Source organism: Crinia signifera, chromosome 3, assembly GCF_055691185.1.
Source record: "Crinia signifera chromosome 3, ASM5569118v1, whole genome shotgun sequence".
Classification (NCBI taxonomy): domain Eukaryota; kingdom Metazoa; phylum Chordata; class Amphibia; order Anura; family Myobatrachidae; genus Crinia; species Crinia signifera.
This window is the reverse complement of record NC_139219.1, coordinates 31,093,662-31,110,120: the sequence shown is the minus strand read 5'-3', so window position 1 is coordinate 31,110,120 and position 16,459 is coordinate 31,093,662. Positions and strand designations below refer to the sequence as shown.

General features: G+C 49.0%; 1 protein-coding gene across 1 annotated transcript in view; it reads right to left on the bottom strand.

Annotated features, from left to right (window-relative positions):
• The window catches only part of DISP1 (dispatched RND transporter family member 1), a 47,550-nt gene extending 39,717 nt beyond the window's left edge, over positions 1–7,833 (bottom strand). The window contains exons 1-2 of the mRNA XM_083175591.1: positions 7,501–7,833; positions 4,750–4,843 (exon numbers count right to left, since the gene is read on the bottom strand). The gene's annotated coding sequence lies outside the window, so the exon portion shown is untranslated. The remainder of the gene's footprint in view (positions 1–4,749; positions 4,844–7,500) is intronic.
• Positions 7,834–16,459: the final 8,626 nt, after the last annotated feature.

Below are 16,459 nucleotides of genomic sequence, written 5' to 3'. Positions count from 1 at the left end.
AGACGTCATCCCAGCAACAACAGGTTTTCCTAGTTCCAAAATCCAACTTGTGCATTTTGAAACACCCCCCCCCTCCCTCCTTATCTTCCCAACTAATACACATCTATGGTTCCCAGTCATCCCATACTTGCTTCCCATGAGACAAGGAAATCACAGCCCATCCTGCAGGAAAGACAGAACACAGATATGACCCAGTGCTCAGTAAGGGGGGTCACACGCGGATGCATGGAGTATACGATGTATGTCCGCATTACCCACAGACAGATTACATTGTTGCAGTACTGTAATTATAGTAATCCCTTTATTCACACCATAATGATCTCTCACCACGTTGTGCAGCGTATCAGAACTAGATTGCTCGGTGCACTCTCACATTGTACAGCGACAACATCTTATGGATAAAATATTCATTCCTGCGCAGTGTGTCATTGGCCCTGAGTAGTAGCTGTCATATTCATTGTGCTGTTAGACTGTGAATGAAATATGCAGAAAGTCCCATCGCCACCTAGTGGCACCATCTGAAACAGCAGGAGATTGCTTGCAAGATAAGTTTTAGTAAGTCATTTGCCCAGTAAAGGTGCCCATGCACTAGTAAGATTTATCTTCAGATCTGGCTGGTTGGAAGAAAAACATGGTTATGGATGAGTGACAGTTTGTCAGTTTTCCAGCATTTCCAAGCAAATGGTCAACGGTCATTTGCTCTCATCCATAACCATGTTTTTGTTCCAACCTGCGAGATCTGAAGATAAATCTGCGTGTGTATGGCCACCTTTAGGTACAAAAATCTTCTGTTGTGGGGGTGAGGGGGTTTTACAAAAAAAACCAAAGACCAGAAATTAAAATTTTAGGCTAATAGGATAAAACTATATAACGCTAATTTCTTCTCCGTTGATATTGAAATAGCACAAGCAGACTTATCCTATAAAGGAAAGCTTTGTGCTGGCTTGTGGCTTAATGCCTGAATTAGTATTACATGTGAGATTTTATGTTCCTGTCCTACTTATTTCTGGCCGCTACATCCCGCATGTGTACACTATATACTGTGTACGATAGCGCACAGCACTAATACGTCCTATACAGTGTAGCTTCCGCCCACAAAGGGCCTAATTCTGAGTCTGACGCAATTCCAAGCACAGAGAGACGGATTCCGTGGATACCTGCAAGCTGCGCAGTCTGGACGGGAGCCGATGGGCTGGTCTTCCCCTCAAATGACTTTGGCGGGTAAGCCCATAACCCTGGCCAAAAGTAGGCAAATAAAGCCACTCTACTTAATTCCAAAACGACAATTTTTATTAGTATTGTTTGAACGGTGCACCTGTATTACCGCATTATGTGATTCCGATTGATGATGGAGAGTTACAGGGTGATAGCAATATGCCCGCACATGGCGCTGCTAAAGTTATTATCACTGTACTGCAGGATAAGTACACCCTATAGAATGAGTCTATTTCTTTTACTTCCTCTGTGATTTCACTACATAGATGAAGTATTAATCAAACATGGGCCCTTATTCTGGTTCACTCTTAGAGGCAAATTCCTTCTCAAAGGGACAAAACCATGTGTACTGCAGGTGGGGTAGATGTTACTTGTGCAGAGAGAGAATTAGATTAGATTTTTTTTTTCAAATTCAGATCTATATTGCAGTGTAGAAATAACGCAGTCAGTATTTTCCCTGCATAGAAACAAAATAACTCACCCAAATCTAATTATATATGCACGTGACATCTGCTCCCCCTGCAGCGCACATGGTTTAGTCCATTAGAGAAGGAATTTGCCTCTAAAAGTGAACCAGAATAAGGGCCTAGGTGTACTTTGAATTTTCAAACTCAATGCAATTTATGAGTGAGTTATGTATATTAGTTCCTTCCGCTGCTCATAGACCCTAGAATTCATTTTTCTGTACTCCCACCTATTCTGTATGCCACCCATGAGACACACGGAAGGTGTATGAGAGAGGCAGGAATCTTTAGGAGCACTTGTTTATTGTTATATTTCTTTAATGTGCATTAGTATACAAAACTTTGCAGGGTAGTGCTCATAGGGCCTTATTCTAGTTCACTCTGACAAAATCCTTCTTAGATGGACAAAACCATGTGCACTGCAGGGGGGCAGATGTAAAATGTGCAGAGAGAATTAGATTTGGGTGAGTTATTTTGTTTCTGTGCAGGGTAAATATTGACTGCTTTATTTTTACACTGCAATATAGATCTCACTTTGAAGTAAAACCCACCCAAATCTAATCCTCTCTGCACTAGTAATATCTGCCCCACCAGCAGTGCACATGGTTTTGTCCATCTAAGAAGGATTTGTCAGAAAGCGTGAACTAAAATAAGGCCCATAGTCCTTTGCTTATCCTAAGGGGTTCCATATGAAGAATAGAAGGTATCCCATTTGTGACAAACACTGTATACATGTCAAAATATTTTCGCCATGTACAGCTTTGTAAATTTTTTTTTTTTTTTTTTAAAGAAGAAAAAAAGTATCACGTTCACAAATTTCTCTTCAGCTTTTTTTCCTTTTCCCCTTACCCTAAAAATTCTTACAAATATTTACAAGCGGTCCGGGGCGGACGCAGACATGCAATACAAAAAAAAGTTTGGAGATGCCTCAAATATTAAACACAACACAAGAGGCTTAATTATTATTGGAGAGATTTGTGTAACGCTTGGCCAGCGCGGCAGATCACAGCGAGACGCAGGGCGGTGCCCACGCTGGACAGATCGGTCAGGTTAGTGTCCGGAGATGGAACTACGGTCACCTCAGCGTTCTCTAAAATATGACCAGGAATGACGCTGGCGAATCAGACACATTTTGAGCTACGTGAACAGCTGCGTAGGGATGGCCATCGACCATCGATGATTCAAGATCATCCATGGTTCATGGCCGATGTTGAATACTTTTGCCATTGATGGGGGAGAACCAGATGGTTTCCCTCCATCGATGGAATAGCAAAACAAGGTTTTGCTTTTTTTCCCCAAAGTGACGGGACACTGAGCATAGCTCCGCCCCCAACACTCGCGAAGCACCACCCCCTGTGTTTTGATTGGCCCACAGTCCAATCAATCAAATACAATGGATGACCATCGATATGTAAAAATATCGATGGTCATCCATTGCATAGTTAAGCACTATCGATGGGCAGTTGCAGAATTGCCAACGACGGCCATCCCTACAACTGTGGTTTAACTCTGTGCTGCTTTATATAAAAGTGGTAAGGCACCTTCCTCTGGTCCTGCCTTCATTATTACTGGTTCTGTTTGATAGATCCACAGGGGGGAAATGTACTAAAGTGGGAGTTCTATTTCACATGGGATGTTGCTATGGGAAACCAATCAGCATCTACTTCTTATTTATTTAGGTCCTTCTAGAGAAGATCATACATAATATGTGATTGGCCACCGTGGACGCCGGTAGACCAGGAGAGTATGTAAAAAGTATGTAAAATCCCTTTTCATGGTCCCGAGTATTTCAGGTAGGGGATACTCAACCTGTAATAGTGTCCCGAGCACGGTGCATGATGAGGGAAGCGAGCCATACCAGGGTAGGCATCATTCTAATTGGGGGTCCAGGTCGACAGTTGTCAACATTGACATAAAAAATGTGAAAAACTATGTTAACATTCTCATGTGTTCTCCTTTTTTCACATCAACATTTCAACCTTGATCAGGGCCTTAACTAGGGGGGGGGGGGAGGGAGGCTAGGGGGTCACGCGCACCGGGCGCTTGAGCGTGGGGGCGCTAGTGTGGTGTCCCGGCAGCGTGGTCCCTGGGATGAGCAGCGGGGGTCCGGGGACTGGTGGGTTAACGCCAGGTCCTAGTGGGGTCCCGGGGACTGGTGGGTTAACTCCGGCTCCTAGCGCTCCTAGTGGACGGGAAGCAGGTTTTCATCCAATCAGCGTCCGGCAAGTCTTTTCAAAGTCATCAGCGCTTCCCACCGCCAGGCACATAGCGCTAGGAGACGGAGTGTGTGAAGGCTGCCGCTACACCAGTCCCTGGACCCCTGGACACTGCACACAGGTATGTTGGCAGCGGGGGTCCAGGGACTGGTGTAGCAGCAGCTTTCACATACACAGCCGCTCGCTATTTGCCTGGCGGCGGGAAGCGCTGATGATTTTGAAAAGACTTGCCGGACGCTGATTGGCTGAATTCAGCCAATCAGCGTCCGGCAAGTCTTTTCAAAATCTGCCTCCCGCCCGGCAGCGCTCGGAGCCGGAGTTAACCTTCTCCATTCCCCGGACCCCCAAATGACTGCCGACCCGGGCGCCGAAACACCTAGTTTCGGCCCTGCCTTGATGACCTTTTGGGGTAGACTTACAGTATTTTACCTAATAATCCTCAAACCCCCCCATTAGCCAAAGGGAAAATAAAAATGGTGAAGACGGAGACGGAGAGGTTGGGACCACGTGTAGTGAGAGTTAAAGCCCTATTTGGCCAAACAAGCTACATCACAGAACCAGCGTCACTGGGGCCCGAAAGGGTCAGATGACAACTATTGGGGCCAAAAACATTATTAGAGATTGGTGGTGTAGAATAGCCACACCAGCTGGTACATCACAGCACAGATCACTATACGCCCTTTATTACGCGGCTCATTAATAATAAGAAACACAGATAAAAGGTTTGCAGCGGAGACACAGCACATACGTGTATATTACATGGGAACTGCACACCTGAGCTGCACCTGGCACATACATGGTGACGGTACGTGGAAAGAACGCTGCAGCAAACACTCCTGAGCGAGGCGCCGTACCTGCAGGGAATGTCCGCGGTGTATCATCAGATATGCCAGGGTCGAGGGAAGCACAAAACAGATCACTCGGATCCCAGCCAGATCGCAGAGGCTCCTAGGAAACAAAAGAGTAAATATTAAACAAAGTGTGAGGGGATATCATGCGTCCCCATCCCTCCACACCCGCAACCCCGCGTCAATGAAGAAATCCAGGAAGAAGTGTCCCTCGCCCAGTGTGGCAGCGGAGGTGCGGAAGATTCACCAGCTGGGGCCAATAGGTCAGTTCCAGCCTTAATTTTGCACATCAGTATTTTATACAGCCGTTATATGTATGTATATGTATTCAGCTATACAAACAAGCAAACCCGACTGATTTATCTAGTGGTTATTCTAGCGCCCTGCATCTTTTCCACCCTCTGCTGTAGTGCTTCTAGCACAGTGTGGTCTGTATTTCAGCAATGATATGCAGACCAGACCTGTGCTAGCAGCACCAGAGCAGAGAGCGACACCCTAGGTAGGGAAGAGGAACTGCACGGGTCTGGGAAAATGCAGGGTATAAGAATGACCACTATTACCTTTAAATCTCATTGTATTGGTCTTGCTGGCTGATTTATTATGTGATATAATGTTAATATGCTGTTCCTGTCTATTACCCTAAGTAGGTGCTGTTGCTGTCTATAACCCCATGTACTGTATGTGTGTGTGCTGTCTATAACCCTGTGTCCTGGGTGCATGTTGGTCGACAGCCCTTAAGTCAACATGAGTCTAGGTCCCCATGCAGGAAGGTCCCCATGCAGGAAGGTTGACATGGTCATTAGGTCGACATGGGTTTTTTTGTTTTGAGCCGACAGGCGGTATTTCATGCCCTACCATCCACTAGGGCGTGGAGGGAGAATATAATAGTGTGCCCAACGCATGGCTAGTGCAGTGACCATGCGAGGGGACTCGGGGCTACGCTTTAGTGTCCATGTCAACTGTGTTGACATTCAGGACAAAAAAAATAGAAAAACCCCATGTCGCCCTTTTGACTGTAGACCTACCCCTTGTTACCTAATGATCCTGTTGAAGCAAACTCATGTCGACCAACATGCTGGGTGCTGTTGCTGTCTATAACCCTGTGTCCTGGGTGCTGTTGGCGTCTATAACCCTGTGTCCTAGGTGCTGTTGGCGTCTATAACCCTGTGTCCTGGGTGCACTGTTGCCGTTTATAACCCTGTGTCCTGGGTTCACTGTTGCCGTCTATAACCCTGTGTCCTGGGTGCTGTTGGCGTCTATAACACTGTGTCCTGGGTGCTGTTGGCGTCTATAACCCTGTGTCTTGGGTGCACTGTTGCCGTCTATAACCCTGTGTCCTGGGTGCACTGTTGCCGTCTATAACCCTGTGTCCTGGGTGCTGTTGGCGTCTATAACCCTGCGTCTTGGGTGCACTGTTGCCATCTATAACCCTGTGTCCTGGGTGCACTGTTGCTGTCTATAACCCTGTGTCCTGGGTGCTGTTACTGTCTATAACCCTGTGTCCTGGGTGCTGGGTGCACTGATGCTGTCTATAACCCTGTGTCCTGGGTGCACTGATGCTGTCTATAACCCTGTGTCCTGGGTGCTGTTGCTGTCTATAACCCTGTGTCCTGGGTGCACTGTTGCTCTATAACCCTGTGTCCTGGGTGCACTGTTGCTCTATAACCCTGTGTCCTGGGTGCACTGTTGCCGTCTATAACCCTGTGTCCTGGGTGCTGTTGCCGTCTATAACCCTGTGTCCTGGGTGCTGTTGCCGTCTATAACCCTGTGTCCTGGGTGCTGTTGCCGTCTATAACCCTGTGTCCTGGGTGCTGTTGCCGTCTATAACCCTGTGTCCTGGGTGCTGTTGCCGTCTATAACCCTGTGTCCTGGGTGCACTGTTGCCGTCTATAACCCTGTGTCCTGGGTGCTGTTGCTGTCTATAACCCTGTGTCCTGGGTGCACTGATGCTGTCTATAACCCTGTGTCCTGGGTGCACTGATGCTGTCTATAACCCTGTGTCCTGGGTGCTGTTGCTGTCTATAACCCTGTGTCCTGGGTGCACTGTTGCTCTATAACCCTGTGTCCTGGGTGCTGTTGCTGTCTATAACCCTGTGTCCTGGGTGCACTGTTGCGGTCTATAACCCTGTGTCCTGGGTGCTGTTACTGTCTATAACCCTTTGTCCTGGGTGCTGTTACTGTCTATAACCCTGTGTCCTGGGTGCTGTTACTGTCTATAACCCTGTGTCCTGGGTGCTGTTACTGTCTATAACCCTGTGTCCTGGGTGCTGTTACTGTCCATAACCCTGTGTCCTGGGTGCTGTTACTGTCTATAACCCTGTGTCCTGGGTGCTGTTACTGTCTATAACCCTGTATCCTGGGTGCACTGTTGCTGTCTATATCCCTGTCATTCTGGGTGCACTGTTGCTGTCTATAACCCTGTGCCCTGGGTGCTGTTACTGTCCATAACCCTGTGTCCTGGGTGCACTGTTGCTGTCTATATCCCTGTCATGCTGGGTGCACTGTTGCTGTCTATAACCCTGTCCTGCTGGATGCTGTTGCTGTATATAACCCTGTGTCCCTGGTGCTGTTGCTGTCTATAACCCTGTGTCCCTGGTGCTGTTTGTAACCCTGTGTACTGTGTGTGCTGTTACTCCCGGTGTGTGGGTTGTGTTACATTGTATCCAGCAGCTGAGCTGTTACATAGTAGCACTCTGCCTCCTGCTGTATGAGTCCGGGCAGCAGAGACCCCTCCTAGGTGCCCCCTCCCGGTCGTACCTGCACAGGGTGAGCTCATGCTGGTGGGCGCTGGGGGCTGATCACCCACCTCTGCCCCCTCCAGCTCTGCTCCTGCAGCTCCTCCTCAGTCTGATCCCAGCACGGGAAGCTATGGAGTGCTTCCTGTGTCACTGCACTCTCCAGGTCCCCCTGCTGCTCAGCATCCAGCTCCAGGCACCTCCTCCCTCATTAGCTCACAGTAACCCTCTCACTGCTGGATCACCTGCTGGGGCACTGAGGCATCATTCAGGGAGCCCCAGGGCACACTGGCAAGGAAAGGGTTCCGGGACTGCTGTATGCTGCAACTTCTGGTGACTTGGGGACTGTGGCGATTTCCCCCCTCTGCAGGGGTTTGTCGGAGACTTCCTGATGGTCCCCAAATTACACCAAGTAGTAAGAACTATAATCTATTAACCATTCACTAACTATGTAACAAGCCTGCTCCTGTGCTGTCCCGCACTGCCATCTAGTGGTCAGAAGCCTGCTCCTGTGCTGTCCCGCACTGCCATCTAGTGGTCAGAAGTCTGAGCCTGTGCTGCCCTGCACTGCCATCTAGTGGTTAGAAGCGGAACATACTGATTATCTGCTCTTTCATTGTGGCTGCAGTTGTCTTAATATAACTTTTTTTCTACTGTTTCTGACGCTAAAAGGATATATATAAGGCTGCAATCCCGCACAGTGGAAAACTTCATTTGCAGCTGCTTATGCCCAAATCTATAAATTAGCAGCACAGTGCCCAGTACTAGTTATAGCACAGCTGTTGCTGCTGCTATAGCAGCGCTATGTACGTCTGCTGATGGGAGACACCACTGGACATTCACGGACATTTATAGGATGTTACATGCACTGTCTGCATTATACTATATATTAAAAAGCTAACACACTGCACCTTACCTCTGTGGGTGGGATTCAAGCGTTTGTGCGCAGCTATTAGATTTTAGTCCCACCCCCTCCGGGTGGTGCAGGGACTTTGGGGAGCATGTGGGAGACTTGCCCATCTTCATGGGGGGGCTGGGAGGGGGACCAGATTTTCAGGAGCCTCCCGGCGATTCCGGGAGGGTAGGCAAGTATGTCATTGGTTGGTACTGTATCTCCCTACCCTTTGTCTCCAGGCACGCAGGGCCGTATTAACCAATGGCCACGCCCCTAGGCACTACACTCTCTCACCCCACTACAGCTGGCATTTGGGAAGTAGTGCTTATGCCGTCCTTTACACTTTCAGTAATCACACGGACATCGATACCCGGTGCAATAAAAATTGATGGGTCCCTAGTCCTTATGGGGCCCCTAGGCCTACTCGTCCTTATGGATAACAGCTCTTGTTGAACCAGAGCCCATTGTGGGGGCGAACAGACAGTGTCAGAGTCGCTGGGACAGACAAGGAGACCTGGAGAGTCCGATGGGGAGAATATGACCCCAAGAGCTTACACACTGACGAGGAGGAGTGTACAGCTTAGGGTTATCTGAGGTAGAGGACTGAGGGAGAAGGGGTGCCGGACGGGGTCCCAACAGTTGTGATCCCAACAGTAATTTACCTGACATCGGGATCCCGACTGTTAAAACACAGACATACAAGTTCCCGATGGCCACCGGCTATTATCCCTCGTGGGGGTTCACGACCCCCATAGATGAAGAATAGAATAGGTGGCGAGCGTAGCGAGCCACCGTGCCCGCAGCGTGGCGAGCGCAGCGAGTCCGCAAGGGGCTTTGTTGCACTCGCCATTCTGTCTAAGTCCGGGCAGTCGGGATCCCGACGTCGGGCTTATGACTGTCGGGATCGCGACTGTCGGAACCCTACACCACACCCAGGGAGAAGCTGGGGAGGAGGCTTTAGTAAAAAGGATGAAGCATAGGCTGCAGCAGCAGGGATTCCCCCAGCAGCAGGGATGTCAGCAGCCCAGGTCAGTCCTGGAGAGGAGAGTATTGGTGGCTAGATGAGGTGTTGGCAGGAAGGAAGCCTGGGATGAGTGGCTGCCAGTGTCTGGAGTCCAGAGTGGGCCTCTGTGGGCACCGCAAAAATCGAGGTCCCAGCTTCAGCCGGCGGACCACGCCCCGATCTGAGTGTGCAGCCTCCCAGGGCCTGTAGCCAGCCCCCCTTGGCTCTGACGGCACCCTCAAGCAGCAGAGGCGGGGGGATGGTGGGCAGCAATCAGCGGTGGTGTGTGGGAACAGGCCGCCTCAGGTACCGCGGTACTACAGGTCGTGGCTCCCGTGATGGACAGGCCGTGACTCGCCGTCACCAACACCGCCAAGGGTACCCATGCATGCTGGGGGGGGGGGACCGGGCTGCACGGCTCCGGCGCCCTTTGATGTGTCGGCGCCTGGAGCTCGTGCTCCTCTGGCTCCACCCCCCCTACGCCCCTGATACCACCGGAGGCACACTGCGGCCGGAGAAGTGTCCAGAGTACAGACAGTACTCTGTGTCGACCTAAGCCCTGTCAATCTTTAGTGGTAGGCCTAATTTACGTCAACCTACATAGTGTCAACCTAGCGACCATATCCTGTGAGAACAAAGCAATTGTGTAAAGGCCCATACACACTAGAAGATTATCTTTCCAATCGGGCTGGTTGGAATGAAAATCTGGAAATTTTGGGGAGCAAATGACGATTGACCATTTGCTCCTTAACATGGAAAACAGACACAAATTGGTCCTACAGACAAATTGGTCAATTTAAGGCCCATACACACTAGAAGATATGAAAGACGAAAGATATTGGTGAACAATTTCCCTTGAGCTGATCATGAAAGATATTGTGCATCCACACTGAAAGATTTGATGAAAGACATGAAAGACGAAAGATATTGAGACATTCAGTGACTGAACATTTACATAATGGGCAGGTGTGAAACCCTGAAATTTAAATTTAGGCTGTAAGTTGATGGGATGTGGGTGCATACATGCTAGGAGGTGGCCAGGAGGTGCATGCATGCTATATGCTAAAAACATTGGTGGCCAGTGGCCTACAAAGTCTGCATGCTGCATTGCTGGGCAGTGCTCCTGCATGGTACACATCGGTGGGCAGTGGGGATGGTGCAGCGTATGTACATTGGTGGTCAGTGTCTGAATGCTCACCTCACTAGGGATGGCCATCAACCATTGATGATTCAAAATAATCGATGGTTTGTGGCCGATGTTGAATACTTTTGCCATCAATGGGGGAGAACCAGATAGTTTCCTTCCATCGATGGCACAGCAAAACAGATATTTTGTTTTTTCAAAGTGCCGGGACACAGAGCATAGCTCTCCCCCCAACACCCACAAAGCCCTGCCCATGTGTTTTGATTGGCCCACAGGCCAATAAGTCACACATAATGTATGACTATCGATATGTAAAACTATCGATGGTCATCTATTGCATAGTTTTACACTATAGATGGCCAGTTGCACTTTTGCCATCAATGGCATTTGCAACCATCGATAGCAACCATCAATCGCAAAGGCAACGATGGCCATCCCTACACCTCACCGGATGAGGTGATAGCTGGGTGCCGGAATGGAGCCAGAGGCAGGGGAGGAGCCAGAAGTGTGCCAGGGGCGGAGCCAGTGTAGGGGGTCGGAGCCACTGGGTGCCCGGGGATCATCAGGCCAATATAGCTCATGTCCTTTGTCACCCATCCACACTGAAGGATGTGTACTAATGACATGAGCGATATTGGGCTGCATGCCCAGAAGATATCAATATCGTCAGCGATGCCCGGGAATAAGCATTGGTAACAATATTGAGCACACTCACTAGAAGATATTATGCAAGATATTGTTCAGAAGCCCTTTATAAAAGATATCTTGCACAATATCAAATATCTAATGTGTATGGGCCTTAAAAGTTGCTACATTGTTTACAGGTCACTATAATATTCTTTTTATTTTATAGAGATCACTAGAATGCTCCTGAGGCAGATTGGCCCGGTTTCCGGTGGGCCGGCCCGAAAATCCTTAAAAACGTGCCGGCCGCACTCCCCGTTGGGCTGGTTGGGCCGCAGCACTTTGGACACAGAGCATAGCTCTGCCCCCAACACCCACGAAGCCCCGCCCATGTGTTTTGATTGGCCCACAGGCCAATAAGTCACACAGCACTTTGCCCACAAGCAAAATGGCTGCGGGAGGGGTGCGAATGCGCGACAGCTCCTCCCGTGGGCCTTCAAGTGCGGCGGCCTCCCAGCTCCCGATCCCCCATCTGGAGCCGAGCCAGCAGAGCAGACACAGCAGGAGGTGAGCCCCCCCCAGCATTACATACGCCACCGGCGGCAGCCGCTGCCACCCCCCGGATGACATCTGTGGCCGCTAACCCCCCGGCATTACATACACCGCCGTGCATCACATCCGCGGCCTAACAGCCCCCCCCGCCCCGCCCCGGCTGTTGCACGATAGTTGGGATTCCGGCTGTCGTTTCTCCGACTGTCAGGAGCCCCAACAGGGTGGTGAGCACATATAAGCCCCTTGCGGGCTTGCCACAAGGGAAAATAGTCCATGTAAGTCGGGATTCCGATGTCAGACTGTCGGTGAGTCATCAGGCACCTACTATGCTCTCTCTATTGTCTGGAATAATTTATTATGGATCGCTAATCTGAGACGTTCCAGATGTCTGTGAGGAGAGAGCCGCCACTCTGAAAAAGAAACCACCCCCCTGCTGCAAATTTGTAAATGGATCAATGACCGCTATCCACATACAAATCCATCCGCTAATCCCGGAACATCAAAGAGACTAGGTCAGAGGCTGTTACTAATCTGCAGCTGAGACGGGCTGGAAGTGGTCACCGCTGACGTTACAGACTCTCCCCAAGAACGTCTGGACACGCCTGCATTTTTTCAATCACACCACCGGTCACCACCCAGAAATGCCGGCTTCCTACTCCAATCAACTGGGACTACTTAGCGATCAGGAATATTGTCGCTAATATCACTGTAATGCTCTTGTATAGAGGTCAGTAGAATGCTGCTAGGGTAATATTTACCTTTATATTTTGGATTTGATTAATGTAGAATTAAAATTTACATTGACTGATGTTTGGGTTCCAGGCCTGCAACACCCACATACTAACATTTAAACATGAATAAAAATCTAAAATCGATAAAAAAATTGTCCAAAACCGACCCCCTAGTATCGTACTCACTAGAATGCTTCCCGTATCACATAGAATGTTCTCTGAATTGTATAGCGATAAATAGAATGCTGTTTGTATTGTATAGAGTTCTCTGAATTGTATAGCGATAAATAGAATGTTGTTTGTATTGTATAGAGTTCTCTGAATTGTATAGCGATAAATAGAATGCTGTTTGTATTGTATAGAGTTCTCTGAATTGTATAGCGGTAAATAGAAGGCTGTTTGTATTGTATAGAGTTCTCTGAATTGTATAGCGGTAAATAGAAGGCTGTTTGTATTGTATAGAGTTCTCTGAATTGTATAGCGATAAAATAATGTTGTTTGTATTGTATAGAGTTCTCTGAATTGTATAGCGATAAATAGAATGCTGTTTGTATTGTATAGCGTTCTCTGAATTGTATAGCGGTAAATAGAAGGCTGTTTGTATTGTATAGTGTTCTCTGAATTGTATAGCGATAAAATAATGCTGTTTGTATTGTATAGAGTTATCTGAATTGTATAGCGATAAAATAATGCTGTTTGTATTGTATAGAGTTATCTGAATTGTATAGCGATAAAATAATGCTGTTTATATTGTACAGAGTTCTCTGAATTGTATAGCGATAAATAGAATGCTGTTTGTATTGTATAGAGTTCTCTGAATTGTATAGCGATAAATGGAATGCTGTTTGTATTGTATAGTGTTCTCTGAATTGTATAGCGATAAAATAATGCTGTTTGTATTGTATAGAGTTATCTGAATTGTATAGCGATAAATAGAATGCTGTTTGTATTGTATAGCGTTCTCTGAATTGTATAGCGGTAAATAGAAGGCTGTTTGTATTGTATAGAGTTCTCTGAATTGTATAGCGATAAATAGAATGCTGTTTGTATTGTATAGATCATTACAATGCTCTCTGTATTGTATACAGGTCACAAGATTCTGAACTGCACCCTTTTCTCTGGGATTTCTGACTGCGGTGCTGGGATATGGGGGACACTGTGGAGGTAATTGCGATTATATGGGTGCAGGGTGGACGTTGTGTGCCCACCGGTCCCCATGGGCCCATGCACACTGCACACACTGCAATTATAGACACAGAAATGGTGAAGGAGGTTTTCAAGAGGGATACGGTCACTAGCGACATGCATTGGGTCAACCGCTGAAGGTCGACCGGGCTTAGGTAGACACCTGAAATAAGTCGACGTGGCTGAGGTCGAACCAATGACCCATACCCTTTAAAGATGCGAGCAAGTGGAAGGGTCACTCCCCCCCCCCCCCCCCCCCCGGTACTGACTGCAGGTGACCTAGATCCACTGCCGCCATAGCATTAGTGTATTTGTTTTCCCTGTCTCAGAACCCACAGGATCTGCCGTCAGGACAGTGATGAAGAGAAACAAGCCCACATTAGTGAATTACACCATTTGTTCTAAGCTGGGCTGACATCAGAGAGGGTCAGCGTGTTCCAGTGGGGCCTCCTGAGAACAAGACGTGACCGCAGTGACGAGGAATAAAGATCATCTCCTTCCAGAGACATTTCCGAGCAATGGGACGCAGACTTCACACCGCGCTGAATAGAGTATAACGGTGTCTCCCCTGGGGCGAGGGGCACTTAGCTCCACACATAAAGCACAATAGACTAACAAGAACATTGCACAGGAGAGTCTGTATGTAGTTCTGGTAGTATTCTTATAGAGGACCTGATATGCTGAAGGTAATTCTATGTGATGCGTGGTACATGGCCTCATACTAATAACAGAGACGGCAGGGCCATCTTAACATTAGGAAGGGCCCCTGGGCAACCTAGTTCACTGGAACCCCCCCCCCCCAAATTAGTTTCCCAGGAGCCCACAGTCACCTCCCCAACCCTCACCTCTCTGGCTCCGTGCGGCAGCCAGTCAGCTTCCGGCGGCCGGGGATCCGATCATCTTCGCTGGGGGATCCGGGCAGCGGGATCAGGGCAGCGGCGGTAGCTAGGAGCCTGCCCTGAAGTGGCAAAGCGCTATTAACTGGCGGGGCGGGAAGCGCTGTTGCATTTGAAAAGACTGGCCAGACGCTGATTGGCTGAATTCAGCCAATCAGCGTTCGGCCAGTCTTTTCAAATGCAACAGCGCTTCCCGCCCCACCGGCAAATAGCGCTAATGGGAAAGATGGTGGCGGGGATCCGACCATCCTCGCTGGGGAAGGGGATCAGGGCGGCGGTGGCGGTAGCTAGGAGCCCGAAGCGGCGAAGCACTATTTGTCGGCGGGGGCGGGAAGCGCTGTTGAATTTGAAAAGACTGGCCGGATGCTGATTGGCTGAATTCAGCCAATCAGCATTCAGCCAGTCATTTTAAATGCAGCAGCGCTTCTCGCCCCCCCTGCCGGCAAATAGCGCTTCGCCGCTTCGGGCTCCTAGCTACCGCCACCGATGCCCTGATCCCCCTGCCGGATCACCCAGTGAGGGTGATCAGAACCCCGGCACACGGACCCCCGAAATAGCTAGGAGGTGAAGCGCTATTTGCCGGCGGGGTGGGAAGCGCTGTTGCCTTTTCAAAGACTGGCCGGATGCTGATTTTCTGAATTCAGCCAATCAGCGTCCGGCCAGTCTATTCAAATGCAACAGCGCTTCCCGCCCCGCCGGCAAATAGAGCTTCACCGAATCAGGCTTCTAGCTACCTGCCCGGATCCCCCAGCGAGGGTGAGCGGATTCCTGGACCCCGGCCACCATCTTTCCCATTGGGCTGGGCCGGGGGCCCCTAGGTCCTAGGGCCCCCGGGCAACTGCCCATCGTGCCCAATGGGAAAGACGGCCCTGAGAGACGGGTGTGGTATAGAGTTCCGACAGTCGGGATCCCGGCAATCATTAGCCCGACGTCGGGATCCCGACTGGCCGGACTTAGACAGCATGGCGCAACAAAGCCCCTTGTGGGCATGGTGGCTCGCTACGCTCACCACCTATTCTATTCTCCCTCTATGGGGGTCGTGGACCCCCACGAGGGAGAATAGCCGGTGGCCGTTGGGAACCCGTCTGTCGGTGTTTTAACAGTCGGGATCCCGATGTTGGGCAGATAAGCTTACTTATCTGCCTCGGAATGGCTGATAACGGGGCGGGTGCTGATGTCATATGACAGTAGACGCCCGCCCCGTGCAGGCACCGCCATGGCTAAGGGCGACATTGTCGGAAGCCCTTCTTATCCATGGCAGTGCCATAGGCATATGAACGTCTATAGCACCCCAGCAGAAATACTGCAGTCCTACGTAAACCTAGCAGTCTAGTGGGGATAGGGTCCACGTATCGGTGGTCCAACGGGGATGTTGATAGCGATGGCGGGCACTGTTACATCCGTAGACCTGAAATTTTTTTTTTACCACAACATCGGTGGTGTTGTGCAGTATTACTGCATGTCACAGTATTCAGCATTACCAAGGTATATACATTTAAGCATGCCATGATTTCTTATTCACCTCTGGATAAGCAGCATGAAATGAAAGGAAAATGAAAATAAACTTTTTTTTTTTATAAATAGAATATATTTTTCTAAAAAGATGTAAAAAATTAGAGCAGTTATCCCTCGGTCCGGGCTAGGGAACATCTATACGCATAATACATGAAAACATTCAGACGTCCTTAATATTTCTTAAATGCACCTGTCGGCGTGAGGCAGTGGAGCGGCCATATTGTAGCAACTGCTGATTGCTGTTTTTTTATATACCAAATTTGGTGGCAAGTCCACGCTACCATCAGTAGCAGCTTATCGGCCCCTGTGTACGGGCGACAGGCACACATTAACTAATACGAAAAAAAAAGTTTTTAATTTAACAGTAGAAAAACACAAGAAATATAGCTCTGAATTGGGCCCATAGGGCCTTATTCTAGTTCACTCTTTCTGACAA